A 15173-nucleotide genomic window follows, 5' to 3' on the forward strand; every position below is an offset into this window, starting at 1 on the left:
TCGGTTTTGATCAACTTTCCTTTTAAAATTGGAAGTATTTTGAATTCCACTCAATGTGGGATTTCATTGAAATTCACCTAGATTTCATTGAAATTCACCTAAATTTCAATAACATCTCTTATTCTACCGAACACGGCATGTCGTCGTGAGATTTAAATTACAGTTTCTTTTAAGGGTTTGGATCAAATAAAAATAAAATTAACATACTAAACGTGAGATTCAAGTAGAGTGATTATATATACAAGTAGAGTAATTATGTAATTACTCTATGATTATTACTTTATGATGTAATTACATAATTACTGTACTTGTATATATAATTACTCTATTTGATTCTCACGTTTAGCACACCAATTTCATTTGTACGTTAACCTTCCCCTTCTTTTAATTATATGAATTCTATGAAACAAACTTTTTCCTTAAGAGAAAATTTTAAAAGAACTCTTCTAATGTATTATTCCTCTAATTTGGTTAAAAAAAGGGTATTTAATGTACAGTATGCCATAGCCCTTTTTTTTCATGGATGGGCAAGATGGTTTCTTATTTTTCCACGTTAATAGACTCTTCTTTTTTTCTTTTTGTTTTTAAAAGGGAATCCTAATTCTTATCCATATATGTGTGTGTTTATATATATGTAGGGTGAGTTAAATGAATAAATAGTCTTGAACCTACAAAGTGTATGTAGCCACCCGTAATAATTACCTGACCAAGCTTCTTTAGGTGTATTTTATATCCTTACGTAATAATTAACTGCATCACGACTTGCACATCATGAACCATACTACCTTCCATTTTTGTACATTCTTCATTGGTCATATCTTTCATCAACTCAATATCCTTTTGACAACCGTATTGTATTATATGTCAAGCTTCAATCGTGGATCCAAGATAACCACAAACTCGAACAACATATTTTTCTTATATTTATCATCAACATAGTTATCAAATTTATGTTTCATCAATGATACCATCTTCATAAATCAAAGAGATCCTTATTCTTTTTAAACATATATCATCTAAGGTATAAAAAATGTCCATAACCCTAGCATATAACTCATGAGCTATCACATATGTTGAACAAGAAATATCAATTGTTTTAAGTTTGAAAACTTCTAGTAAAGCTACCATTTTTTTTACCATAGTTCCAATGATATTGCTCAGGAACTACAAAACTCATTTTTGAAAATTAGAAAACTTATGAGCATAACAATAAAAAGCCTTATCAAATTTGGTACCCCATCTAACATCTCATAGGTGTTGTTCCACCAAGTGCAAACATGATAACAAAGCTTTAGAGTTTACTTTTTTGTTTTTTCACTAGCACAAGTTTTAAACTTTGAAAGCTTAGCAGGTGATTGTCTAACATATTTGACCGCATTGCGATACAATGAATAGTTTAATCTTGTGCTTTCAACTCGTCTTTCACAATTAGGCTTATTATGTGGGCTTAACATCGGACATGTAAATACTTACCGTTACTGCGTTACGGAATAAATTTGGTAACCTACTTTCCAGTTCTCTAATTGCAATGTCATTAGAGGAGGCATTATTCATATTACACATTCTATTATCCATTCATCAAAACACCTCTAGAGGCGTGATATTCTCACCCTTATGAATATCTATTGGTTTATGGTTGATTATTTCTTATGATAAACCCACTTATTATCAATAAAAGGTACTGCCAAACACGTGGTTGACACGCTGGTTTGAAGTCACTTGTCCATTGTAAAAGACACTCTTTGTTTGTATTTAACAAAAGGTTACTTTAACTTTCTTTTTCTAAGAATTGGGCTGCCGTCCACCTAAAGGGGATATTAAACCTCAAACAAAGGGCTTCCATAAATTCCCTATACCTGTCATGTTCGGCAAAAGGAAATGAATGTTTGTCCACAATGATCATTTTGATCAGTAACCTTAACTTTTACGGTATCGAACTTCCATGTTTTCAAAGTACCATTCCCATTATCACCTTTACTCGTAACCATAGTACCTTGACGTGTCATTTATTTTCAGGATTTTCATAACACCTAGGAATATGCTTATCTAATGAAGACATGCATTTGATTCGGAGTGTGCACACATAACACTTTCTTATAGTAGGTGCACTTTCCTTTACTAAGAACATCCATTTATATTTCTTCAAAATGATCCAAAACAAAAGAAGAGGTCTTTCTTTTCTTGGATTGTCGTTTCACTAGGTATATGTTGTGGTTAATATTGTGAATCCATATCTATATAGCTGAATAACCCTAGACGAGTTTATGCCATTTGTGAACAAAATACTAATAACACTAATCAGATGACCAACAAGAGCATATGATGATATGAACACAGCACACTGAGATTATGAACCAGCCATCAACCCTTCACAGTTTTAAACAATATAAACACTTTAAACCATAAACAAAACGAATTGAGATTATGACGTATGATTCATGAACAATGATTATGTGGTATGATTCATTATGAGTTTTTATAATTGATAATAGTTCCGACTATTACGCTTCAGAAGTACATGAAAAACTAGTAACTGGAGATTAATCGTTTTACGGTACTTCGACTTTTCATATATACATACATATACATATACATATATATATAGAGGGTAAGGATCTTAAGAGAACCCTTTGCAAATTGAGAACTTTGAGAACCATTTTGAACCACTAAAAACACCTTTAAAAAATATTTAAAAAATCATAAAACAAAAAATAATAAAATTTTTAAAAAAGTGAAAAAAATCAAAATTCTTAAATTATCTTTCCGGTTTCATTAAAAAAAATAAAAATAAAAAAAAAATAAAATAATAAAAAAACATCGTATTATACATATATGTATAATTTTATATAATATTTAGTTACGTAATATAGACATATGTACAATATCATTTATCTTAAATTATACACATGTGTACAAAAAAATATGTACATGTACATATATGTATATATTATACATATGTGTATATAATTTAGCTAAACCGAGTTTTTTTTAATGAAACTGGGATGATAAAATAAGAATTTTGTTTTTTTTTAATTTTTTTGATTTTTGTGTCTTTTTTTATTTTATGATTTTTTTTATTTTTGGATTTTTTGTAGTCCAAAATGGTTCTCATAGTTCTCAATTTCAAAAAAATTCTCTCATGATCCTGATCCTATATATATATATAATGGGCCGCGGAATTTTCCTTCTATATTTCTATTAGTTATTAGTTTTAAGTAACAACTTCAAAATACGATTTATATTTTAAGATCACATAATACATTAACATATTTAGTTTTAATTTTGGTACACAGTATGAGATCGATTTTAGGTAGTCGCGGGGTGTCTAATAATACGTACCATATCCATCTCAGATCCGTGACAATTTGTGTAATTAATCTCATACTCAAACATGTGCCCGATCACATCCCATTACCCGTTGGCCGTCTCAAACATTTCATGTAATTTTCTATTTTTGTCTATCCATAAGTTAAATTTAGCCTTGAGATAAATGACTAAATTACAATAGAGTATTTGACCTATTGTCAAATTGATTCTTCTTTAGACTTTTGTCACCAAAGACGACTACCGAACCAAAACTACCTCTAATAAATTTATGAACATTTATTGAACAAAGAACTTTTTGTCAAGATCGATCCTACAATGCGACCCCGGCCTACCAACCGTTGCTCAGCCAAAATCCTCATTAATTTTCAAGCCTGGCCTTTTATTGTTAACTTGGACTTTGGCCATAATTTGGAGTGCTTGAATGGAATTCATAGATTGTGACCCGTAGAAAAACATTAATATGTCACGTTTTTAAAGAGCTAGTGATTTAAAAAGCTAGTATGTTTTCAAAATTTTATCAACATAACATCACTTTCGCAAGCCTTTTTATTTGTTGGGAGTGCTTGAATTGAATTCACATGTTTATATTTTTCATTTTGGGTTTGTTTTTGTTCTTGTTGGACCATATGGGGTCTAACTTATGTAAAACTTGAGTTAATTAACTACAAACTAGAATTTTTATCTGATATGACGAAATTTTCCTCCTTGTATCGACGCCATGTTGTCACAATACCCATAGCGACGACGTTTTGTCGCCATTGATGTCGTCACCTAAGTGTTGACGCTAAAGGTCCAAGTTGTCATCGCTATAGGATGGTTTACAACGATGACTTGTCGTCGCCATAGGGTTTGTCGCTAACTTTTCTGGCAAATAAAATAAATATTAGCGACAACATATTGTCGCTATAGGGTATTTATTATTTAATAAGATAAGTCCACCTTGTAGGGACATGTAAATAAATAAAAATTGAGAGCTTATATATACATATATAATTTTACAAACCAATACCAAAGGATACATGTATATACGTAAAACATTACGTGTAAATGCAAATTTCTTTAAAAGCACTTGCATTAAAATACATACATAATATTATTAGTTTCCTATTAAAATAAATAGGGTGCCTACGGTGGAGAGGGGGGGGAGGTGGGTGATGTCTGTGTGAGAGAGAGAGAGAGAGAGAGAGAGAGAGAGAGAGATGAAGGTGGATGGTGTTGGATTGTTAAACTACTGCACGCTCCACCCTATGGCAACGACGTGCCATATGTATAGGGTGGGTCAAAATGCCGCCAGTCCCATTTATTGATCAATTAAAAAAATAGATATTATTAGTTTCCCAATGGCAATATGTCTTCGTCTTAGATGGTCCATGATGATGACGGGTTATTTAGTACAGAAAATGAAAGGAAAGAAAAATTAAAAAGAAAATTTCTTATAGCGACAACGTATCATTGCTACAATGTTTTCACTTGACGTCTAATTTTTCCTCTTTCTCGTTGTACCTATGGCTAAACAAAAAATTGAACCCTATAGCGACGACATGTCATTGCTAAAGATGACCTATGTGTACGACATGTGTCATTGCTATCAAGTCCGTCATATCAAATTGAATTTCTTATAGTGTAAGATGTCTTGAAACATTGTTTATGAGGACACAGTCGCACTCACACAGAGCGTCAAGTTCCACTTTTGCAAATGTATGAGAGTTTTTATAAATCTATTGACACATATGGGAAGATCTTTGTTTGACATTACTTTACTCAAAAAAATGTATAATTTCATCACTAGTTTAGAATACTTATTTCGCGAGTGTTAATGTAATATACTTTTCCGGCCAATATAAAACAAGTTATGAGAACTAAGGTATTTTCCTGATTTACAGTTCAATGAAAAGTTAATTATTGCAAGTGAATATGGTTACTTGCAAGATAAAGTCTTTTGGGGTAGATATACTTTCAAAGCGTGTAAGAAGATGCCGGTTGCCAAATTTCAAGAACATTGATACAAAAGAACCACAAACAAGATCGAACATTCTAAGGAGTTTCATATTTTATAGAAAGATAAGGATAAACTTTGATGAGAGATTTTAACCCCAAAATATGGTTTATTTTGAAATCGCTAAAGCCAACATTTAGGAAGAGCTTTGCCCAGTCTTCTTCGCTCCTTTCTTTTCCAACGGCCAAAGTCATCATAAGCATATCAGAGAGAAGTTGAGTCTCGAGCAAATTCATGGACCTTCACAACCATGTCTATTATGATTAACTTTCCTCCATTTTCCTTGCTTGGAATCGTGTCCCTGCATCGCTTCAGTATCTTCATGCATTCTTCATCACTCCAATCATGTAAAATCATCTTTTTTTTTTCACAAAAGAAAACATAAATAATCATCAAAACTTTATGATTGAATAAGTTTTCAAAAAATAAACTATTAGTTACATGTAATAATCAAAATAGGATACCTTAAGCAAAACCGCATCAGCATTAGGAATAGCATCAAACATGTCTCCACCAACATAACTCGAGTTCTTACTCCCAACCAAACCATTAACTACATGAGGAAGATCAAAACAGATGCACCTAATATTGGGAAATTCTTTGGCAACAGCTTCGGAAACAATCCCAGCACCACCACCAACATCAACAAGGGAATCTAACCCTTCAAAAATGCCCTTACAATGTTTAAGAATGACACTTGTAACAAGCCGTGAATCACTAGCCATAGCTTCATTGAAGAGCTGATTAAGCTTTGGCTCTTTATTTGCCATATCCCTAAACATTCTCCCGTGGGTTGTGTAAAATGGGGTGACATCATCGTTTTTGAACCATTTGCCCATGTCTTGAAATGGATCTAAGATCATTGGATCCATCGCAGCTAGCAAAAGGGGCCTAACGCTTAATGGCTCTTCCTTTAGAAGCAATCGAGAAGCAGGGGCTAGCAAATAGCCTTCTCCTCCCTCCTCGTCACTGCCTTCGGGTGTGGTGGATATACTTTGTTTCACAAAGAAACCAGAGTGAACAAGGATGCGCATAAACCGATAAATAAATTAAAAGGAGTTCTTTCCTGGTTTAAGGCAAGGGCTTCAACTAACTCAGAAAGCAACATTGGTGAACCATGGTGATGGATGATATCGGGTATCTCTAGCTGAATTGCACAATTAAGTGACATGGATTTTATAAAGCTTAAAATATGGTTCCATATGTGAGCTTGAGAATGAAGTAACTGATCTTTGGATAACACACTATTTTGCATTGCCATCTCACAGACAATTTGGCATGTGAACATAATGACCTTGTCAATATATAGAAAGCAAGCTCTGAAGAGATATGATTGTGGCGGACTTGCTCTTTGCAATGCGGCCCACAAGAAAGGGTATTTTTCAAACGAATCTCCGTTATGTGCTTTTTACCTTTTGTCTAAACCGAACATTCAATAAATCGTTCAACGACAAGTTGATTTATGTTTGTTCGTTTAATAAACGAACGCATGGACACATGGATTTTATTTTTCTCTACTGGACATGGATTTTGTTTATTTAATTAAAAGAACAAACATGGACACATGACTCGTTCGTTTACTTTCGTTTGTACACGTTTGTTCGTTAACATTAGTTTATTTCCGTTAATAACGTTCATTTTAATATTCACTCAAATTTGTATATTTTGTTCGTGACAAAATGTGGTGCGCGAGCCAGGGGTTTTACCACCGTGGGCCTTCGGGCGATGAATTTCCCCTAGAATTTGTGGTGGGCTAGATCACAGGCGTTGTATACGATTGCGGCGTGGATGACCTTTTGCTGATGGGTATACTTAGGTGGCGTACGCTTGTTGAACTTAACTAAATCGAGCAACTTGAACAAAACCGATATTTTTGTGGTAACTCGCCACGACTCTTTCAATATTATCAAGAACAAAAGGCACACAAATTACAATAACTCTGAACCTCTATTTATATAAATCTTTCCTACTCAAAAATTAATTATTAATAATACTCAAACAATTAATAAATAAACTCTATCTCTAACTCTAACAATTAGCTCTACAAATATTATCATTATCTCTTTTCTTCTCTTTCTTTTGATTGATCTCTTCCCATAAATATATATTTTACCCTCTTCTTTCTCGGTTTAACCATTCAGCTCTTTTACTTGCGAACTATTACGATTAATCATTTATTCATCCCCTTAAACCTAATGAGTTCCACCTAGGAATATGAAGAAACACGGATCCAATCCCCAGAGATGGGTCCTGGTCTAATGAGTCCACAGGGTAAAATACGATAACCGCTACCAAGATATGAGTATAATTTCCCAAAGTCCAATGACTAGAACCTGCAAAACAGACACCATGAGTCTCGTTACAGGAAGGACAAGAGGGGGGGTCTTCCTGTAACCACCCTCCGGCGTGAGAATCAATAACCTTCGTCGAGGATAAAGTACTGAAGTAAATAGACTAAGTGTAGTCAGAATGTAGGTGAGTGAATGAATACCTCATACCGTTTGACAAGGTATTTATAGCCGAAGGATGTAGGAAGGTGATTGGACCAGCTGTCCCTCTTCTAGAAGGTCTTTTCTAACAGCCTGGACGCGTGTCCTCTTAAGATAGGTTGAGCTATACGTCCCATGTGCATGGGTATAACAACCTGGACGCGTGTCGCCCGATGATAGAACGGATTGCACCCTGGCCATGTGCACGGTTATAACAACCTGGCCAGGTGTCCTTTGTTCATTGGTTGATATGTCACGTATTCCCCAAGTAAGAATCGTGAACCTTCTTCTAGAGAGTAGTTAATTGGCGACAACTGTCCCGCTGGCATTGTTTTCCAGTTGTTTAGGCGGACAGATGTCTTGCCCTGTGGATGGCTTTTGAGGGTGCCAGGATGCTTCCGCGCGTGTTATGAGGACGTTCTTCCTCTATCGTGATATGCGGGTGATCCAAATGTCCCGCGTGTGGCCTATTAGAGGTTCCTCTATGACCCGTGGGTTGTACTTAAGGGTATTTGGGTCTTTTTGGTATCCTACCTCTATAAGTCCCCCCAGTCTAGTGTTTCTTTCGTGTGAAGTCTTTATGCGGGTGAAATTCTGGACTTAACGTGTGTTGGGGATTTTTGAATTAGGTAGAAAATATCTTCTGTTGGTATGGATAATCATGAAAAAAGGACAAGTTGACTACTCGCAGGCCCGTGAACAGATGATGGAACGTTTTTTACGGTTGTCACTGTACCCGACTGTGCAACTTTTTCTCTTTTTTGAATTTCCCGCGTGACGTGGCAGTCACTGATTGGGCGATGATTTTCTCTCTCTACTGTTCATATCCCATCACATTAATTGCGATGGGTATAAATACGGAGAGACTCCATCTATTCGAAGTTTTATCACTCTTTTCTTCTGATTATTTTCGTAGTTTCTCTGAACTTTTCATATATCTTTCTTCTATCTTATTAAATTCTATTATAATGTCGAACGTTCAGACTGAAGTTGATGAAATAGAAGTTTCATGGGATTACTTGGAGTATGAAAAATTACTGGAAACCTATGATATTCCACCTGAGTGGGACCGAAGTTTCCTTCCCCTGGTTTTATCGCCAGTTTCCCACCGCCTGGGAAAATGGCTGTGTATGCTGATTATTTTGTTTATGGGAATTTCCGTTTTCCTATAACAAAATTTTTCGAAAGGGTTTTGACTGGTTATGGAATCCATCTATCTCAACTACATCCGCGTGCTATGATGAGAATTCGTCACTACAAATTTGTATGTATAGCTCGTGACATGGTGCCCCATTTTGATCGATTTCCGGTTTTTTACCGTCTCGCTAACCGTAATGGCTGGTATACCTGCCAAGGAATTTCGACAGGAGCATTGGGTATGAAGTTGAAAAACTGTCCACAGACTGGCGTAGCAAATTTTTTTGGATATCTGAGGATGTGGTACCTTTGACCATGTTTCGTCGCCCTGTGAATTCTGCCCTTCCGGACGTTGTCACAGCTGCTCATGAAGGTCATGAGTGGTATCGTGTTCTTACCATGGAACCATCACCCATGCGTGCTTTGCCAGAATAAGCTTTAGTGTGGGCAGGCATGAGTCGGTTGTGGCCAACGGCGTTTATGGAACCCATTTTTGCATATCTGAATGAGCGTAAGTTGTTTTTTGTTGTCTCTTCTCTTCCTTGAATATTTTTATGATTAAGTTTCTATCTTTTTCAGGTCGAAGTTCTATGTTTAATGCTCTTTTTGAGGACATGGGTTGTGTTCGTAAAAGCGCCCGCGAGGCGGGAGATCAACCCATTCTTGAAAAAACCAAGCCCCAATTTCTTTTTCCGAAGAAGGTTCGAACTGAACCTGTAATTTCGGATGCCACTTTTGAAACAAGTGCGTACGTTCTAAACCCTCCTCCAGTTACTGCCATTACTCCCAACGGAATGATTGTCATCTTATCGTCAAGCGATGATGATGGCGATGCTTCTACGTTTTCTGTTTCTGAAGAGGAGGGAGACTCTGATGAGGATGCTTCTGAACTTTCCTCTGTCTCATCTTTATTGGCAGAATTGGAGAAAAAGAGAGCTTTCTTAGCTTCTCAAGCGGGTCGAACAGGTATGAAGGCTGTGGATACTTTGGCGGGACCGTCGAAGAAAAAACGAAAAATTCACCGTCCGAAGAAGCCGCAGTACAGCCTTGCCGACCGCATTGATACTGTCGAAGGTGTGTGTTAACCTTTAAGTATTGTGTCTATATATTTTTATTATACACTTTTTTTTAAAGAGTGTTTGGCTGAGTATAAATTTTTATGCAGATCCGTTAATCTTTAGTGAAAACATATCAGAAAAGATGCCTACATTAACTCCACAAACTGAGAAACAATCACCTCCTCCTCCAGGGGAGGGGCGGAAGATGAACCATCCGCTCTACCTAGTGATGCTGATATGAAGGGTCGTGCAACTTCTCCTTTAATTGAGATTGTCGTGGAAGAGAGGATGCCGACTCCTCCTATTGATGTTTCAGCGGAAGGACCCATCAACCAGTCTGAATCTGATACTCGCTTCGATTATCTTTTTCTGACTGGGAGTGTTATGGGAGATCAGCAAGACAATCCTGTTGTGAATGAGGAGGATTCCAGGACCGAGGAGTTTCCTTCTCGACCTCCTCCACAACAGCCTTTCTCCACCCCGGCCCGTCTTAAACCTTCAGGCTCCCGTTATTACGGAGATACGAACCTGGGTGATAAACATGATCTGTTTGTCCCTCCATGGGACATTACTAACGGGTCCCGGTTTTCTAATCCTAGAACCTGTATGAATTTTGTTGAGCATTGTGCGCCACCTGCTGAGATGACGTATCAACGTGACCTTTCCCGCCACGACCTTCATACGAACATTGCTTATCATCTGGCTAATGCCTTGGCTGGTAGCCAGGAGGTCTTAAGTGAGTGGCGCACTTTAGGCGGGAAGGTGGGAGAAGCTCGTCGGGTCGCTGAATCTGCAAGGAAAGAAGCTGAGGAATATCGTATTGTTGCCCAGACTGCTAAATGGAAGCAAGCCGACGCGGAGAATGCTCTTAAGAGTGAGCAAGATCGCGATGCTGACGCTGCCCGCCGATGGAAAGAAGCTTGTGAAAGGCAAAATTCCGTTCTTGAAGCTGCTCGGGCAAAGGCTCAAAAAGAGAGAGATGATTAAGCCCGGGCTCAAGAAGCAAACTCGGCTTTAGAAAATCAAGTGACCCTTCAGGGCGCTCGAATCCAAGAGCTTGAGGCGGAATTAAAGTTGCAGAGGGAGCAAACTGAGCTTAAAGACAAAAGTGCTATTGAGATTCAAACTGCTTATGACTCCCTCTTGCGGGCTTATGAGGAAAAGGCCACGGAGTCTCAAGCTTCTCAAGTGCGAGCTGAACGCGCGGAGCGGGACCGTCAGTGGTTCCTCACTCGAGAGGTTGATGCTGTAAGTTATACTTTGACGCTCATTGCTTAATCCTCATTTTTGTTAATGAAAACTTATATTTTTACCCCGACAGGTCGTCCGCCATATCAAGGGAAGTAAGGAGCTTAATGACAGTTTTGCCAATCTGATGGCTGCTTCTTCTTCACTTGGACGTGTAATGGGTTTTCATGAAGGAATGAATTATGCTCAAAGCAACCGCACATTTAAGGATCATCCGCTCCATGGTTTAGACGTCAAACAAGATCGTGCTAAATGGGTTAAAGAGCATGATGCTTTGGTCTTCCCTTTACAAGATATGCTTCCGGAGCTTGCTTCCGCCGATGACGGCGTACAACATTTGAAGAACTATCTTGGTGAAGAATCTGAGGATGATTCTTCGGAAGACACATCCTTGAAGGCTCCGGAAGACCAAACGGCTTCGGTCCCTTAAAATAGTTTAGATGTTTTTTGTAATTTGCAATTGTTCTTTCTCCTTCTGTAATTATTTTCCAGATAATTAATGAGAAAGAGCTTTTTGTCTTTTTTGTGAATATTCTACTTGTTTGACGAAAATATCTTTAGAAGATATTTTTGAAATTTACAACGTTTTTAGAGTGTTTGAAAATTTGGATAACTATGTTGACGTGGCGGAGAGAGAAACTTCTTGAGGACAACTGACAAGACGTGTATGACGTCGTTGACAGTCTGTTTGCACTATCTTGAATTTCCCGCCTGACGTGTCAGTCATCTGGTGGTCCGCGGTTTCTCTCTCCTCTGGCACTTTATGGATCGCATTAATTGCGATGGGTATAAATATACCATTTGTGATTTCCATTTAACTTTTATCATTTTCAGATTTCCTTTCTTCCAAACACTTAAGACTTTACAATACTTTCTGAGATTTCTTCATCTTCTTCTACTTAAATGGCTAAAGAAAAGAAAGGTGCTCCTGCTATCAACGAAGTTGTCGTAGCCCTTAAAGAAGAAGATTTTAATGACGTTGTTCACGTATATGGGTTGGCTACCGAATGGGAGCCAAAACATCCGGCTAGTGGTTCCATTGCTACTAGTCCTCCTCCGAAGAAAATGGTTGTATACGTAGACCATTTTACGACAGGAAACTTCCGGATTCCGGTGACGAAGTTTGTACAATCAATCTTGACGACTTATGGGATTCATCTCTCACAGATCCATCCCTTTGGGATGCTGAGGGTTCGACATTTTGAATTCTGTTGTCAAGCTCACAACCTTGAGCCCTCTGTTGGCATGTTTGCCGTTTTCTATAAAATGACCCTCCCGATGGATTGTACAGCTTTGCATCCATCGAGAAGAGGACCATAGGCACGGAGTGGATTCGTAGCCTTCATGGTTGGAAGCCAAAGTTTTTCTGGATCTGAGAGGATGTTATTCCTTTCTCGATGACGAAACGCAAGGCGGAAGCTCCCATGCCTGTGGTTCCTACCTCCGCTCATGAAGGTCTGTCGTGGTTTAAGACACTGACTTCGACCCCAACTCCCATGCGTCCCATTCACGAGGGAGCAATGGTGAGTGCGAGGATGAGCCGATTGTGGCCATTTCCTAAATTGGAACCATATTACGAGAACACCGATAAGAGTGAGTTTGTTTATTATCTCTGTCTTTTTCTTAATGTATGAATAATTTCTAACTTATTTATTTATTTGTGTAGGTGAAGGTTTCGCCTTCAACACTTTATTGGACCAAGAAGGGGGGATGATGGTACGTCGTCCGATTGATCCGAGAGATGGCCCCTTTTTGGATCGGACGTGTAACAATTTTTTGTTCCCTACTGGCCTTCGTCCGGAGCCGGTGGTCTCCGAACCGATGTATGCCAAAGGTGAGAAGTACGTTCAAGAAGCCATACTCAAAGGTGAGTGCATTCTACAACCCCAACCTGTAACTGTCATTACTTCTAGAAATTTTCATGTAGAACCATAATACTTGGTACTTGCTTCTCTTGTTGTTTTGAACAACTTGTGTGGTCACTTAGACCATCTCTATGGTGAGGGACTTCGAAGCCCCTCCCCAGTGTCACGTCAGCGCCACGTGGGCACTGGGGGGCTTCAAAGCCCCACCCCAAAGATGCCCCTCTATGGTGAGAGGGCTTCGAAGCCCTTAATTTTTATATATCTTTTTAATTTAATAACCAACAAATTTATTAAATACAATAATTATCAAATACAAACTAAATTAAAATTAAAAAGATATACATTAAAAAATCAACTATTTTTAGTCGTCGTCGTCGTTTTCTTGTTTGTTTCTCCAAATTTGTTCAACAAAATCCGCTCGAAGACTGAAATTCGTTTCCTTTTTTCGAGTTCTTAATAAAATAGCAAATCTCTCATCTTCGTTTAGTCATCGGATACGGCGCATCGTTGTACTCGCCTTGACATATTACTCTACCCGTGTCCTCAAGTATCATATTATGCAAGATAATACAAGTGTACATTACATTTCTTAAACTATCCATTTGCTGAATACGAGTCGGACGTCTAACTATAGACCAACGTCTCTTTAATACCCTGAATGCCCTTTCGATGTCCTTTCTGGTCGCTCGTGTTTTTCTTGTAATATTTTTGTTTATCATCAGTCGGGCACGTAAAGCTCTGAACCAACGTGGCCCAGTCCGGATAAATGCTGTCGACTAAATAATATCCGTATTCGTAGTCAACACCATTCGTGGAAAATGAGGTGCCGGGTCCAACCCCATTTACGAGACGGTCAATAAGAGGAGACGCATTTATCACAGCTATATCATTGTTTGCACCGGGCATCCCAAAAAACGCATGCCATATCCAAAGATCAAATGATGCAGCAGCCTCAAGGATAATTGTTGGTCCATCATGATCACCCCGATGATATTGACATTGCCAAGCAATTGGGCATGCTTCCCCATGCCCAATGTGTGCAATCAAGACCAAGCATCCCAGGAAAACTGTGCCTCTGTTCATGCACCTTGTATTTTTTTTGTATGTCGGTTTGAGTCGGCTTCCTTAAATATTTTTTATGATATAGTTGAGGAATACCTAATATTAATTTTTAAGGTCAGTTTATTAATTTTGCATTTAAAATGAGAGGATTTATAAATACATATTAAAAATGATAATACTCACATTCGCAGAACGTGTGAAGGGCTTCACGAGCCACTGTCTCCGACATTTGTAAATACTCTTCCATAGCGTCGCTCGCGGTCCCGTAATCGACTTGACGAATCGCCGTCGTGCATTTATGCAATGGAGAAAAACCCGGTTTACCTCTCGCGTCATCCCGTAGTTAGAAAAAAGCATAATCGCGTTCTAAATCACCAACAATTCGTAAAAAAAAGTTGGCGACTCATCCGAAAACGCCGCCAGAATTGTTCCGAATCAAAAGTCGCGTCCGGCGAAAAATAATCATGCATCAACCGTTCATGAGCACCGACACGATCCTGTTGTCGATGAGGACGTCTTGTTTGCGGTTGTGAGCTTTCGCAATGCTCGACTAAGACTCGGGCAGCATCTAGAATAGCACTAAATATTACTTCATCCCCTGAATCCGAGTTTAAAATAACGTCGGGATCAGGGTAGAAGTCAGGTGTCGAAGATGAATCGGAAGACATTTTTTGGAGAAAATTATATAAAGTTTGTAGAGATTGAAAATAGTTTAGTTTGAGTGATTGATATATATATATATATATATATATATATATATATAACGGTCAAAAGAGCCGTTGAAGGGGAGGGGCCCCACACAAATTCACTCACCGCGCCGACCGTTGCATTGCGTAATCCACCGGCGCCCTTGGTTGGTCCGCACCCCATGTCGGTGTTCGGCGCCCACAACCCAGAAAATCCCCCAAAGGGCGCCCCATAGCAATGGGTCTTAGACATCAGACTGCCATCAAACCCATCATGAATATTCTTCATACATTATTTTCTGCCA

General features: G+C 38.2%; 1 pseudogene across 1 annotated transcript; it reads right to left on the reverse strand.

Annotated features, from left to right (window-relative positions):
- Positions 1-5361: 5361 nt before the first annotated feature.
- On the reverse strand, positions 5362-6923 carry LOC143598517 (trans-resveratrol di-O-methyltransferase pseudogene; annotated as a pseudogene). The gene is made up of 2 exons (XR_013147122.1): positions 5788-6923; positions 5362-5680 (listed from the first exon to the last, which is right to left on the reverse strand). The product of XR_013147122.1 is annotated as a trans-resveratrol di-O-methyltransferase pseudogene (transcript).
- Positions 6924-15173: the final 8250 nt, after the last annotated feature.

Source organism: Bidens hawaiensis, unplaced genomic scaffold (assembly GCF_021521415.1).
Source record: "Bidens hawaiensis isolate Kalapana, Puna unplaced genomic scaffold, B.hawaiensis_p1.1 tig00050481_1, whole genome shotgun sequence".
In the NCBI taxonomy this organism is placed as follows: Eukaryota; Viridiplantae; Streptophyta; class Magnoliopsida; order Asterales; family Asteraceae; genus Bidens; species Bidens hawaiensis.